A 13,301-nucleotide genomic window follows, 5' to 3' on the forward strand; every position below is an offset into this window, starting at 1 on the left:
CTTGAGTTTATATATTCATGAATCCATCTCACCCAAAGAAAAATATTTTAGCAGCAAATACTCCGGAGAAGGTTAATAATAGCTGAACCAATTTTCCACTCTGATAGCAGTTTTAACCCTAAAGCTGCCCTCTTCAAGAGGCTAAAAAATGCTCTCCCCCATTTGACATTTGCACCATGAGAATTACATTCATTAACCCTCCAAATTAAAAAAAGTTCTTAAGCTTACTTTAAAGCTCAACTAAAACAACTGTGGCACAAAGATGGCAGAGCAGCTCGCCGGAGTATGAAAGGCATCTGTTTGAAATTTTCTCCCCTAGCACTTCACAACCAGCCCTAGAGATTCTTCTTGAGTAGGGGCAGACCTAAATGTCTTACAGGAGGCAGTCCTTTTTTGACTTTCCAAACCTGCTTTGTCAACGTCTTCATTCTTGAGGCATCCCAGAGAGCAAAGAGCATCTTGACTTCTCATGATTGCATTCTAATTCAAAGTGAGTTTATAAGAAGGGTACAGAGTGAGTTCAATATGGGTAGCAGAATGGAGATCCCTAAGCACAAATTTAGAGACACCTTCAGCTTCAAAATTGAATACAAGGGCAAAAAAAAAAAAAAAAAAAAAAAAAAAAAAAGGAAGAGGGTGAAAAGTTCATTTTTTATCTAGACTTAGCTTCTAATTAGTGAAAAATCTTTTTTTTTTCTTTAATCAATAAAATTAAATATTAGGGGTTCTTTTAGTAGTTCTAAGAAATTTGGAGCATGAAGTGTCATGTTCACAAAATGCAGCGGTGTTAGAGAATGTTACCCCCTTTTATTTATTTATTTTTTTTTGAAAAAAGAAAACTAATATGATGATCATTGTAGATAGCTATAATAATTTTAAGAAATAAACTTGGAAAATGTTATTCTTTTCTAGTAATATTAACATACAAGTCTTCGTGACATCAAAACCAACTTGTGATTTTTCATTTAAGAGCAATCCATGGGCTTATAACAAGTTCCAACATTCTCACGATCAAATCTTTAGATTCATTAATTACGGTCATAATATATTTAATTAGACTATAAGACCTCATTTAGAACTTGAACAATATTAGGAAAAAGAAAGAAAAATATTAAAAAATCCTCGTTCTCTTGTTTGAATATAGAGGAAAGTAAGAAAAAAAATAAAAATTATATCAAATTCATGAACAAAATTTTGGTTTCGCACATCATTAATATTTAGTTTTTCTCAATTTTTAATCATATAAAAACAAACTTTCATTTTTAATAAAAATTAATATAGAAGGAAAATATAATGAAAAATGAGTTTTCTCTTGATTTCCTTTCCTTTCCTTACCTTTCTCCAAGTAAAATTCTTGATCCAAATGGATCCTAAGAGTTTGAAGGATTTGCTTCATCCAAACCTTGATTTATGACATTCTAAATGTCTTGAAATTCAAAGAGTGTCTATGTCTATTTTCTCCTAGAGCTAAAAATTTATTTTTCTATCAAAAGATGTTGTCATAAGATGTGGGGTTCAAAATAAATTCATTGAAATAAAATTAAGAGCAGATGTTGTTGCTTTGCTTCCTTCATGCACAGAGAATGACCAGCAGGGAATCAAATGGTGGCACACACTATGACTCATTAGATGTTTAGGGTTACATGGGTTATAATCCCATTCAGCTTACATAAACGCTACTAAATATGTAGTAACCCATAAAATAAATAATAGAAGAATTAGTTTATTCCTATAAGTTCAAATTCTAAGAGGGGCACAAGAGACATGGGTTGGGAGAGGGACTCCCTCCCATTATGTACTCTAGGCTTTATATGGGCTTCTAATAAGAAAAAAAATGGTGTTATTATTGTTGATAGTGATAATTTTAGAAAATAAGATAATGTAATTTTTATGGGTTTAAAAAACTAAAAATTTAGAAAATTGGGATGGAGAATCTTAAACAAATGAATTAGGTTAAGATAAACTACTTAGTGTTGTTAATGCAAGGGTTTGCTTCGTATCATGTCGAAATTTAGAGAAACGAAAATTAGAAACAAAAATCAAAAATCAAAAATAGAAACAACAAAATTAGAAACTAGCAACCTATTTGGTTAACATTTATAAAATTAATACAAATTAAAAAAATACTTAATTTCATCTTTAAATCAGGTAATATTATAAAAATATTTTTTAAAATAATAAAATTATAAATAATACACATTAAAAAGTTACTATAATAAAAATAAAATTTATTATAATTATTTTACTTATTGTTCTACTTTAAAATTTTAATTTACAATAAAATTTTATTGGACATGACAATTGAAAAAATAGTAAAAGTATTTTGTAATTAGCTTTATTATTATTATTATTATTGAAATTTATGTATATTTTTATTTTAATTATATTTAAATTCATATGATTATTTAATTTTTATTTTAATTTGACAATGTATAAAATGAATAATTTAATTTAAAAAAAATAATTTCTAGATATTAAATTTTTTGGCAACAGGTTGCCAAAATAATTAAAAACCGTAAAATTTGGTTTTTAGTCTTTTGGAAAATAATAGAAAATCAAAAATAGAAACAAAAAACTGACAATATAAACAAACACATTTTTACAATCTAAACAAACCCTAAAAGAATTAGTGACGTAGATATATTGTTGCGAGAAAAGGAATAAAGTACAATACATCATGAATGACTAAATTGAATATTTTTTTTTTCAAAAAAATTGAGATAAAATAAAGGCAAAATATAAAAGATGAAAGTAGACAATGTTTTTTTCTTTGGGTTTCTCAGAGTTCTCCTATAACCGCTGACTGCATGGCTCCTCTATCATGCATTGGTGCATGTGATTAAAATTTTGTGTGCTTAAATATTTGTTGTATGATAACAAGGCATCAGTATACATTAAGTTGTGTTATATTATTTTGAGTGAATATTTTATCCATTATGTGACAAATTTTGACCATGCAAAACATTGGTGCTAGGTGAATTGTTCTCCAACCAATTCTGGTGAAGTATTGTTCACTTTGGCTCATTGGATCTCATAGTTATGTCCCATAAAAGGTGCATCATAATGTTGAAACATAGCTAAACCATTCTTATATAGCCAAGAACTTTTCCCTTTTAGACTCTCAATGTGGAATTATGACAAGTTCTATGATCTCTAATGCCCTCATCTAAGTGGCTCATACCTTTGTAAGGGACCTACACCTTTGTGTAGAATCTATCCACATTGTAATAGTCTCAAGATAGCTTTAATACCAAATATAATAGTTTTGGACTAATTTCAATGAGATATTATTTGCTTTGACTCACTGACCCTCAAGATTTTGTCAAATAAAAGGGCACTTCATAAGGTTGAAACCCTAAACCAACATTATGGCCAAGATCTTGTTATTACATATCCAATGTGAGATCGTAACTCTATGCATTATTGCAAAATAGAGGAGCTAAGACCTTAAATTTTAGCCATTTAGGATATCACTTATTGAATATGGTTTAGAGAGTTAATATTTATAATATGATTTTCAAGCTCCCACTTAGCCAATCCATCCATGAAAGAGAACATGAAATGCCTTGTAGTGTTATCTACCAACATGTCTGTATTCGGTAATGGGAATAATCTTTTAGTATTGAGTTTGGGTTTCCAAAATTGACACACATTCTAACATTTTCATCTTTCTTTAGTATTGGCATAATATTTAAACTTAGCATGGATAAATGTCACTTCCAAGAATCTTGTCTTGAATTATTTTTCAATCTCCTCTTTAATTTTTAATGGCATATCTAGTTTCATCCTTCTCAACTTCTACTTTATTGGTTTACACTTTTGTGTGTAAGTGATGCGAAACCCCAAGAATGAACGCCCGGAAAACCCAAATCAGATTTATCAAAACCCAAACCCAAAATAAGATTCGACATGATAGTTGATCCTTGACCTATTGCTTGACGTGAAGCGTAAACCAAGAATATCAAATTAATGGATGAACGTCACAAAGGTAGCACCTTTGATAAGTTCGGTGAAAGTTCAATGAAGAACTTGAAGAGAAATAAACCTCACTTGGAATTGCATTTGGCCAAAAATATTCATTTTTCAATACAACAGAGAGTTGGCTACTTATAGAAAATAAAAGAAACCCAAGATATCAATCCAACCAATAAAAATAAGCTATGACATCAACCTGGCCAATAAAATAGCCCTACATAACCTTAAGCATGTCATGTCCTTTAATGAAACACGTGCAAGTCACATGCCATGTGCCATGTCATTTAATGAAACATGTGCAAGTTACATGCCATGCTTAATTGACACAATTGGCCCACTATTTAGCCCATACTTTAATTAAAACAATAAAAATTCCCCAAACAGCCCCTATTGGCTTAAGGTTCTAGTTTCACATGTCTTTAGACAATTTACCATCTTAGGCTCTTCAAGAAAGTCATTTTCTTTAGTGTCCATGGCCCTCATTGACTCTTGCTCAAGTAACTTCTCAATTAGTTCTTGTGTAGTCTCCTTGATCTTCTTGGCTCTAGCTCTTGTGATGGGTCCGCTTGGCATGTGCAGATCATCCAGTGCAATCACAGCTTGTTGGTTCATATAATTCCCCCTCTCCTAAAAAAGATTCGTCCTCGAATCATCACCTACATCAAAAGTAGATAAATCAGAAATGTTGAAAGTTGCATTGACCTTATACTCACCTGGTAGATCCAACTTATATGCATTGTAGTTGATATTTTCTAGCACTTGAAAAGGTCCATCACTCCTTGGGTATAGCTTTGTTTTCCTTTTAGTAGGAAACCTCTCTTTTCTCATATGCACCCGTACCCAATCTCCCGGTTCAAAAGTAAAGAACTTGCGCCCTTTATTGGCTTAAGATGAATATTGTCGGTTCTTCTTTTCGATGTGTTGTTGTTCTTGTTCATGGATCCTCTTCACCAAGTCAGCCTTGTGTCATCCATCTAAGCTAGCTATCTCATTCACAGGTAGCTGCATCAAATCCAATGGAGTCAAAGGATTAAAACCATAAACAATTTCAAATGGAGAAAAATTAGTAGAAGCATGCACAATTCTATTACAAGCAAACTCAACAAGTGGTATGCATTCTTCCCATGATTTTAAATTCCTTTGAATGACCACACACAATAAGGTAGCTAAAGTCCAATTAACTACTTCGGTTTGACCATCGGTTTGAGGATGACAAGTAGTAGAAAACAATAGCTTAATTCCTAACTTTCCCCACAAAACCTTCCAAAACTAGTTAAGGAATTTAACATCCCTATCACTTACAATTGTCCTAGGAATGCCATGCAATCTCACAATGTCCCTAAAGAATAAATTGGCTATATTTGTGGCATCATCTGTTTTATGGTAAGGAATAAAATGTGCCATTTTAGAAAATCTATCAACCACCAAAAATATAGAGTCCATACCCCCTTTGGACCTAGGCAAACCTAATAGGAAATCCGTTGAAATGTCTACCCAAGGTTCACTAGGTACAGGCAAAGGAGTATAAAAGCCATGAGCTTAGACCTTAGACTTAGCTTGTTTACATGAAATGCATCTAGAACACATTCTCTCTACATCTTTATGCATATGTGGCCAAAAGAAGTGTTCATGCAGAATATCTAAAGTCTTTTGTACCCCAAAATGTCCCATCAAACCCTCACTATGTGACTCTCGAACAAGCAATTCTCTTAAGGAGTAGTTAGGCACACAAAGTCTATTCTCCCTAAACAAATATCCATTATGCCTATAGAATTTATGAAACACAACTTTATCACATGCCTCATACACATTAGAAAAATCATAATCTTTAGCATATAAATCTTTTATGTACTCAAAACCCAATTGCTTAGTGGTAAGTGTGGTAATTAAGGCATACTTGCGAGAAAACGCATTAGCCACGACATTCTCTTTCCCCTGCTTGTACTGAATGACATATGGGAAGGTTTTGATGAACTCTACCCATTTGGCATGGCGATGATTTAGCTTACCTTGCCCCTTCAAATGCTTTAATGATTCATGAATAGAGTGGATCACGAATTCTTTAGGCCATAATTAGTGTTGCCATGTCTCCCATGCCCTCACCAAGGCATACAATTTTTTATCATACGTGGAGTAGTTCAATGCTGCCCCATTGAGTTTTTCACTAAAACATGCAATGAGATGCTTATCCTGTATCAAAATAGCTCCAATACCAATCCTGGAGGCATCACATTCAATCTCAAAAGTTTTAGTGAAATCAGGTAAAAGCAACAATGGATTAGAACATAACCTATCTTTAAGAATTTTAAAGGCATGTTATTGTGAATTACCCCATTTAAACCCCACATTCCTTTTTATCACTTTAGTTAAAGGTGCAGCAATGGTGCTAAAATCTCTCACAATTTGCCTATAAAAACTAGCCAACCCATGAAAACTACGTACATCAGTTACAGATTTAGGTGTTGGCAAATATTTTATTGCTTTCTCCTTTTCCTTATCCACTTCTACTCCCTTAGCACTCACCATTTAACCTAAGTAAATAACCTTTTCCATGCAAAAATTACATTTCTTTAGGTTAGCAAACAAATTTTATTTTCTAAGAACATTCAGTACACTTTTCAAATGATCCAAGTGATCATCAAGATTCTTGCTGTACACTAGGATGTCGTCAAAGTAGACAACAATAAATCTGCCTATAAATACATGCAACACATGATTCATCAAGTGCATGAAGGTACCAGGTGCATTGGTGAGACCAAATGGCATAACCATCCATTCATACAAACCGTACTTTCTTTTAAATGCAGTTTTCCATTCATCATCCAGTTTCATTCTTATTTTGATGGTAGCCACTTTTTAAATCAATTTTAGAAAAGATGTAAGAGCCATGCAGTTCATCTAGCATGTCATTTACTCTAAGGATAGGATAGGATGATGATATTTTATAGTGATTTTATTGATGGCTCTATAGACCATGCACATACTCCATGATCCATCTTTCTTCGGTACCAATAGCACGAGTACCACATATAGACTCATGCTCTCCCTCACATGCCCTTTGGCTAGTAGCTCCTTAACTTGTCTTTGAAGTTCCTTAGTCTCCTCAAGGCTGCTCCTATAAGCTGGATGGTTGGGAATTATAGCCCCAGGGATGAAGTCAATCTGATACTCAATTCCTCTAATCGGTGGCAAACCATTGGGCACGTCTAGAGGAAAGACAATCTCGTATTCCTGCAGCAAAGAAACAACAGCACTAGGCAAGGAAGAGGTGAGTTCGTTAGTGCTCAAATATGCCTCCTTGTACATGAGTACAACTAGAGGTCTTTCTGCATAAAAAAGCTTTCTTACACTCTTTTTCTTTTGCATACAAACTCACTTTTCCTCTCTCGCCGTTTTCCCTCATTTTTACCACTCTTTTTTCCCCCCTAATTTCAGCTCCTCTATTGCCCTCATTTTCTCTCCTCTTTTTTTTTTTTTCAATGCTCTCTGCCTCTCCTTTTGTTTTATTCTTAGCCTCTTTTTATTTTTCTCATCATTTGCTCTTTTCAATCTCAATTGATCTTCATACACTTGCTTAGGAGTTAATGGTACAAGGGTCACACTCCTCCCGTCTTTTATAAAGGAATACCTATTCTTGAACCCATCATGAGTGACACGTCGTTCATATTGCCATAGCCTACCCAATAAGATGTGACTAGAACGCATAGAGACCACATCACATAGAATATCATCTTAATATTTTCCAATTTAAAATACAATAAGCACTTGCTTATTCAGCTAACCTCCCCACACTGATTCAACCGTTGAAGTTTGTAAAACCTAGGATGTTCTATGCATTGCAACCCCAACTTCTCTACCAATGTGGTCCTAGCTACGTTAGTGTAGCTCCCTCCATTGATGGTCATACTACACACCTTATCATGGATGTAACATTGAGTATGAAATATATTGTCACGCTATTTCTCATTTTCATCTTTCACCACATGCATGTTTAAAGCTCTGCTAGTTACTAATGTCTCGCCATGGACAACATACTCAACATCACTAGACTCGTCTAGTGAAGGCATGGACTCATGATCACTCTTTTCATCATCGGTCTCAATAGTACCATCATCTCTCATAATCATTACTCTTTTATTTGGGCATTGTGATGCAATATGGCCAGTCCCCAAACACCTAAAACATTTGGTATTTCTGTACTTACTAGTTTGAGAAGAAGTTGTACCTTTTTCATGGCTGCCCACTTTGTCTTTGCCTTTCTCCTTCTCTTCCTTCGGAGTAGTTATGAAACTCAAAAAATGAGCTCAACCTTCCTCTCCCATTTAAGGTATACATCCAGGTTATTTTTCCCTTGAAAAGGAGGGATCTTCATTTTGATGCTTCCGATGTTTCTATCGATGTTATCTTGATTCCTTTGGCTCTTATTGAGGTTGTCGCTCTTGCCTAGTGCTTCAATAAGCAATTCTGCCCATACCGTCATGTTCATCATCACTTGCTTCATTGCTACCTATATCATGTTCAAATTCAACAATCGGAGGAGTATGTGGCCTTCGCTGCCTTTCATTGGATTGCCCTATTCTCAGTCCATTAATTGCAGCATTTTGTCTATCCAATCTATCTCTGAACTCCCCAAAAACTGTATTGAGTCTTTCAAATTGCTGTTGAATGGCTTGCAAGGTGAAGAATGAGTCTTGTGGAGGGTTCTCATTCTCATTACTCTTACTGGAAGTTTCAGCGCCAACCGCCTTCTACTCGTGATTTCAAACGTACAAAAAGGATATTAGAGAGAAAAAAATTCCTCACTCACTCCCTTACGTGTTTACCCTCAAACAATGACACTCAATGCTTGTGTTTTGACACAAATTTTTGTTTTTGGTTTTTTTCCCTCTGATACGCTCACATACTCGTGCCTCTTACTAAGGATTTCTCTTTTAGTTCTTTAATGAACTAATCCCAAACAAATCAATATTTCAACCAAACGCAACAATTGAATCAATGAATAAGAAGCGAGATATCAATGAAAATACAATAGAATAACTAAATTAGGATACAAAACAACGAAGGAAAGACAAAAAGAAGTCAAGAAAACAATAATGACACAAACGAAATAAGAAGAAATTTAATAGAACAAAATAACCAATTCGACCAAGGATATATTCAAACACAAATCACAATAATGAATCGAATAGATTTTAGAATGGACTAATATAAAGCCAAAGGAGAATCCAAGTTAAGTGCAGCCACAAATTGCACAAACCTTCAAGCTGCAGCCTCCTTTTTTTTTTTTTTTTAATGCAAAATATTGCATTTTCTCTCTTTTTTTTTTGAATGCACAAAATGGCTTTTTTTTTTGGGTGCTCTAATCGGCCTTGCTGTGATTCTTGCAATTTCCAGCCACAAAAGTGTAGGAACTCGAACCCAAAAAATAAAATAAAATATGTATAAAAGAGGAAAATAAAAGGAAAATAAAAGAAAAGAAAGGAGTTGAGTTTGTTAGGGCCAAAACCATTGACGGTTTCAAAAAGTAGAAGAAAAACCGTCGCTTGTTTTGGGTCAACTAGGCGAGTCAACCATAAAATCGTAGACGGTTTTGTGGATATAGGGAAAACCGTTGACGATTTTCTCCAAGGCTGCCCACCTATAAATAGAAGTGAGCTCATTTTTTCTTGAAATTGCAAAATTCTCTCTTTTTGGGCTCTGCTAGGGTTTTGGAATTTTTTCATTAAAAGGCCCCTACGGGGTCTCTCTTACTCCCGTATCACTCTCTCTCTCTCTTGGCGACTCATAGGATCTTGAGTTTCTGCTAGTTCAAAAAGCTAGGGTTTTAGTTTTTCTGTCCATTTTGGTTTCTTTTTCATAAACAAGTAAGGGGATTAAGTTAAGTCAGCTTTTTAGCGATTTTGAACTGATGGAAATGTATTTTGGGTATGTATATTTATGTTTTCAGTTGTTACTAAATGGTTTTTTTTTTCAAACGTAGGATATACGATATGATATTTTGAGTAAAAATGAATGGTGTCATGCTCCAAACCCGGAAATGGGACCCACAGGTGAAAATGTAATCTAACCTGTCCCTGTATCATACAAACCATCCACAGATACAGTACAAAGGATGAGGGTCCGACCCCATGAGGTTCCTAGGCACACTAAACACATCCAAACATAACAGAATATATGCAGCAAAAAAATATCGTTCTATATATAAATACAGTACCATACCAGAGTCTATACAAGAATAGAATCAAGGTTCCATCAAACAACGTACAACCGGGTGCCCAACATAGCCCAAAATGGCAACCCACAAAATACAAATCATAACACTTACCCAAGTGCTACCCGCAGTACACTGGTCACTACGCTCCCTACACCAAAATGCTAGTTCCGGTTACTCGAAGGACCTATAAAAATGTACGTATAGCAGGGGTGAGACACTGCTCAGTAAGGAAGAATACAAGTTATATCGGTGTGTGGTATTTGAGTGTTATCATGATACAACATACATGCAGTTAAATGCAGTCTAGTACTAATTTCACAACAGTACATACAAGCACACACACACATGATCAGCAATCTCGGTGTCATCACACCCATCGGCCCAAAGCTGGCCCGTGACATATGGCATTGGCCCGTAGCCAACCCGCGTAACACGGAGCCACCGGCACATGGCTAGTCTTCGACTCCTATGGCATCGTACCAACGCTAACTGGTGGATCCACACCCTTCGACCCGATTTGCCGGAATAGGCTCACGCCCTCGGATATAAAGCCGAACCTCTACCAACCTATGGCCAATGATTTCATACGCCCTTGGATATAGAGCCGGACACTCTCAGTACCTAGAACAATTCGGAACCGCGTTCCTACTAGCATTTAAACAATCATACACACACATGCATGCTTATATAACCAAACAAACCACACCCATTTGGTAATCTGAAATCGTGGTTTTCCAAACATATACAGTTTAAATAAGTCAAGGAACAACCATCCCCATAACACAATATAAATCAACATATATGCACGGTTTTCAACAAAACCAGGGATACAACCCGTCGCCCCCTTTTTCCCAAAACTATAATAATGAAAAACCCATAGTTTTCTCCATTAGATCCCCCCAAATGTGTAACCAAAACACACACACGACCGTGAACCACAGTTCCACCGAGTTCGATTTCAAAAATAACCGATATAAACACAATTCCCCTTACCTTTTCCCCAAATAACAAATCTCGAACTCCAAGGCCCCTAAACAGCGAATCGAGTTCCAAAACCTACAATCAACAGTGCAAAATATGCTCACAAGATAGTTCCTTACAAAAATATTGGATCAAAATTGAAAACCGAGCCTTACTTCGATTTTTTGCCAAAACCCAAAAATCTCCGAAACGAGATTTCGATCCGTAGAACTTGTAGAGAATTCTTCCACGATTCTCGTGGTAACTTCAGATTCACGATTGCAATGACAAATGACGAGGGAATCTAGAGAGATAGAGAGTAGAGAGAGTTCTAGAGAGAGAGAGAGAAAAGATATTTGAGTTTCTTAATGGCTAAGCAATGAAAAATGATATTTATAGCCCTTTGACCCAGGCAAACTCGTCAACGAGATGGTGTCCTCATCGACGAGGCTCTATAGTCTTCTCGTTGACGAGAGGGTAGATTCGTCGACGAATCCTGATATCATCAGTTTCCCGAAACTCCTCGGCATCTCCTCATCGACGAGCCTCTGAACTTCATCGACGAGAGATGCATGGCCTTCGTCAACGAACTCTGGCTTCATCGACGAAGCCTGTTCAAATACCAATTTTACCCCTCTCTTATCTATTTAAACCCATCTATCATGGTTCGGGTTCTTACAATCTCCCCTCCTGACAAAAATTTCGTCCTCAAAATTTGTCATGTCTCATTTACAAAATCATACCACTGAATACACATACAACATTCTAGGAAGAAAACTGGCGACTACTACAACATGGCCTCGATACACATACACATATATACCCTCACTTATGGCGGAGGAATACCGTGGTTACATATACAACCGTATCAGGAGTTCACAATACACACACTCTTGATGACTAACCACTTATCCCAACCCAAAGTAGGATAACATACAAGTGCTCAAAACACTGGCGTATTTCTGTTTCCAGTTCCCAATAAGCTTCCTCAACCTCATGGTTCCGCCACAATACCTTCACTAACGGTATTTCCTTAGTACGGAGCTTCTGAACTTTACGGTCAAGAATCTGAATAGGTATCTCCTCATATGCTAAAGTATCCCCAATTTCCAACTCATCGTAGCTGATAATATGTGAAGGATCCAACACGTACCTTCTCAACATGGATACGTGAAACATATCGTGGACCCTCGAAAGTGCTGGAGGTAATGCAATTCTATAGGCTACTAGACTCACTCGCTCAAGAACCTTGAATGGTCCAATATATCCCGGGCTCAACTTGCCCTTCCTCCAAAATCTCATCACCCCTTTCATCGGAGCGATACGCAGAAATACCTTACCCCCACCTCAAACTCTAAATCAAGGTGGCGAACATCTGCATAACTTTTCTGTCGACTCTGAGCTGATCTAATCCTCTCCCGGATCAAACCCACCTTCTCAGATGTCTGCTGCACAAGTTTAGGTCCTAACACCTAACATTCACCAACCTCATCCCAACACAAAGGCGATCGACACCTTCGACCATACAAAGCCTCGAACGGTGCCATCCCGATACTAGACTGGAAGTTGTTATTATAAGCGAACTCTACAAGTGGCATAAACTATATCCAACTACCACCAAAGTCTAACACACAAGCTCGCAACATATCTTCTAAGATTTGTATCTCCTCTTCGACTATCCATCAATTTGGGGATGGAACGCTGTACTAAAAGTAAGCTTCATTCCTAGTGCTTCCTGTAAACTCGTCCAGAATCAAGAAGTAAATCAATAGATACAGGTACTCTGTGCATTCTCACAATCTCATGCACGTACATATCAGCTAGCCTATTCAAAGAATAGTCAACTAGTCAAAGGGATCATCTATACAAGGTAAATGATAGCGATTCTTCACAGTTACCTTGTTAATCTCATGGTAATCAATGCACATCCGCATTGACCCGTCCTTCTTTTTCACAAACAATACTGGAGCTCCCCAGGGCGAAACACTAGGTCGAATGAATCCCCTGTCCAGTAATTCCTGTAACTGCTTCTTCAACTCCCAAAGTTCTACTAGAGCCATTCGAGACAGAGCTTTAGAGATCGATGCCTTGCCAGGTAGCAACTCTATTGTAAACTCCACCTCACGATCTAGAGGTAAATCGGGTAAATCAT

This window comes from Malania oleifera, chromosome 5 (genome assembly GCF_029873635.1).
Source record: "Malania oleifera isolate guangnan ecotype guangnan chromosome 5, ASM2987363v1, whole genome shotgun sequence".
NCBI lineage: Eukaryota > Viridiplantae > Streptophyta > Magnoliopsida > Santalales > Ximeniaceae > Malania > Malania oleifera.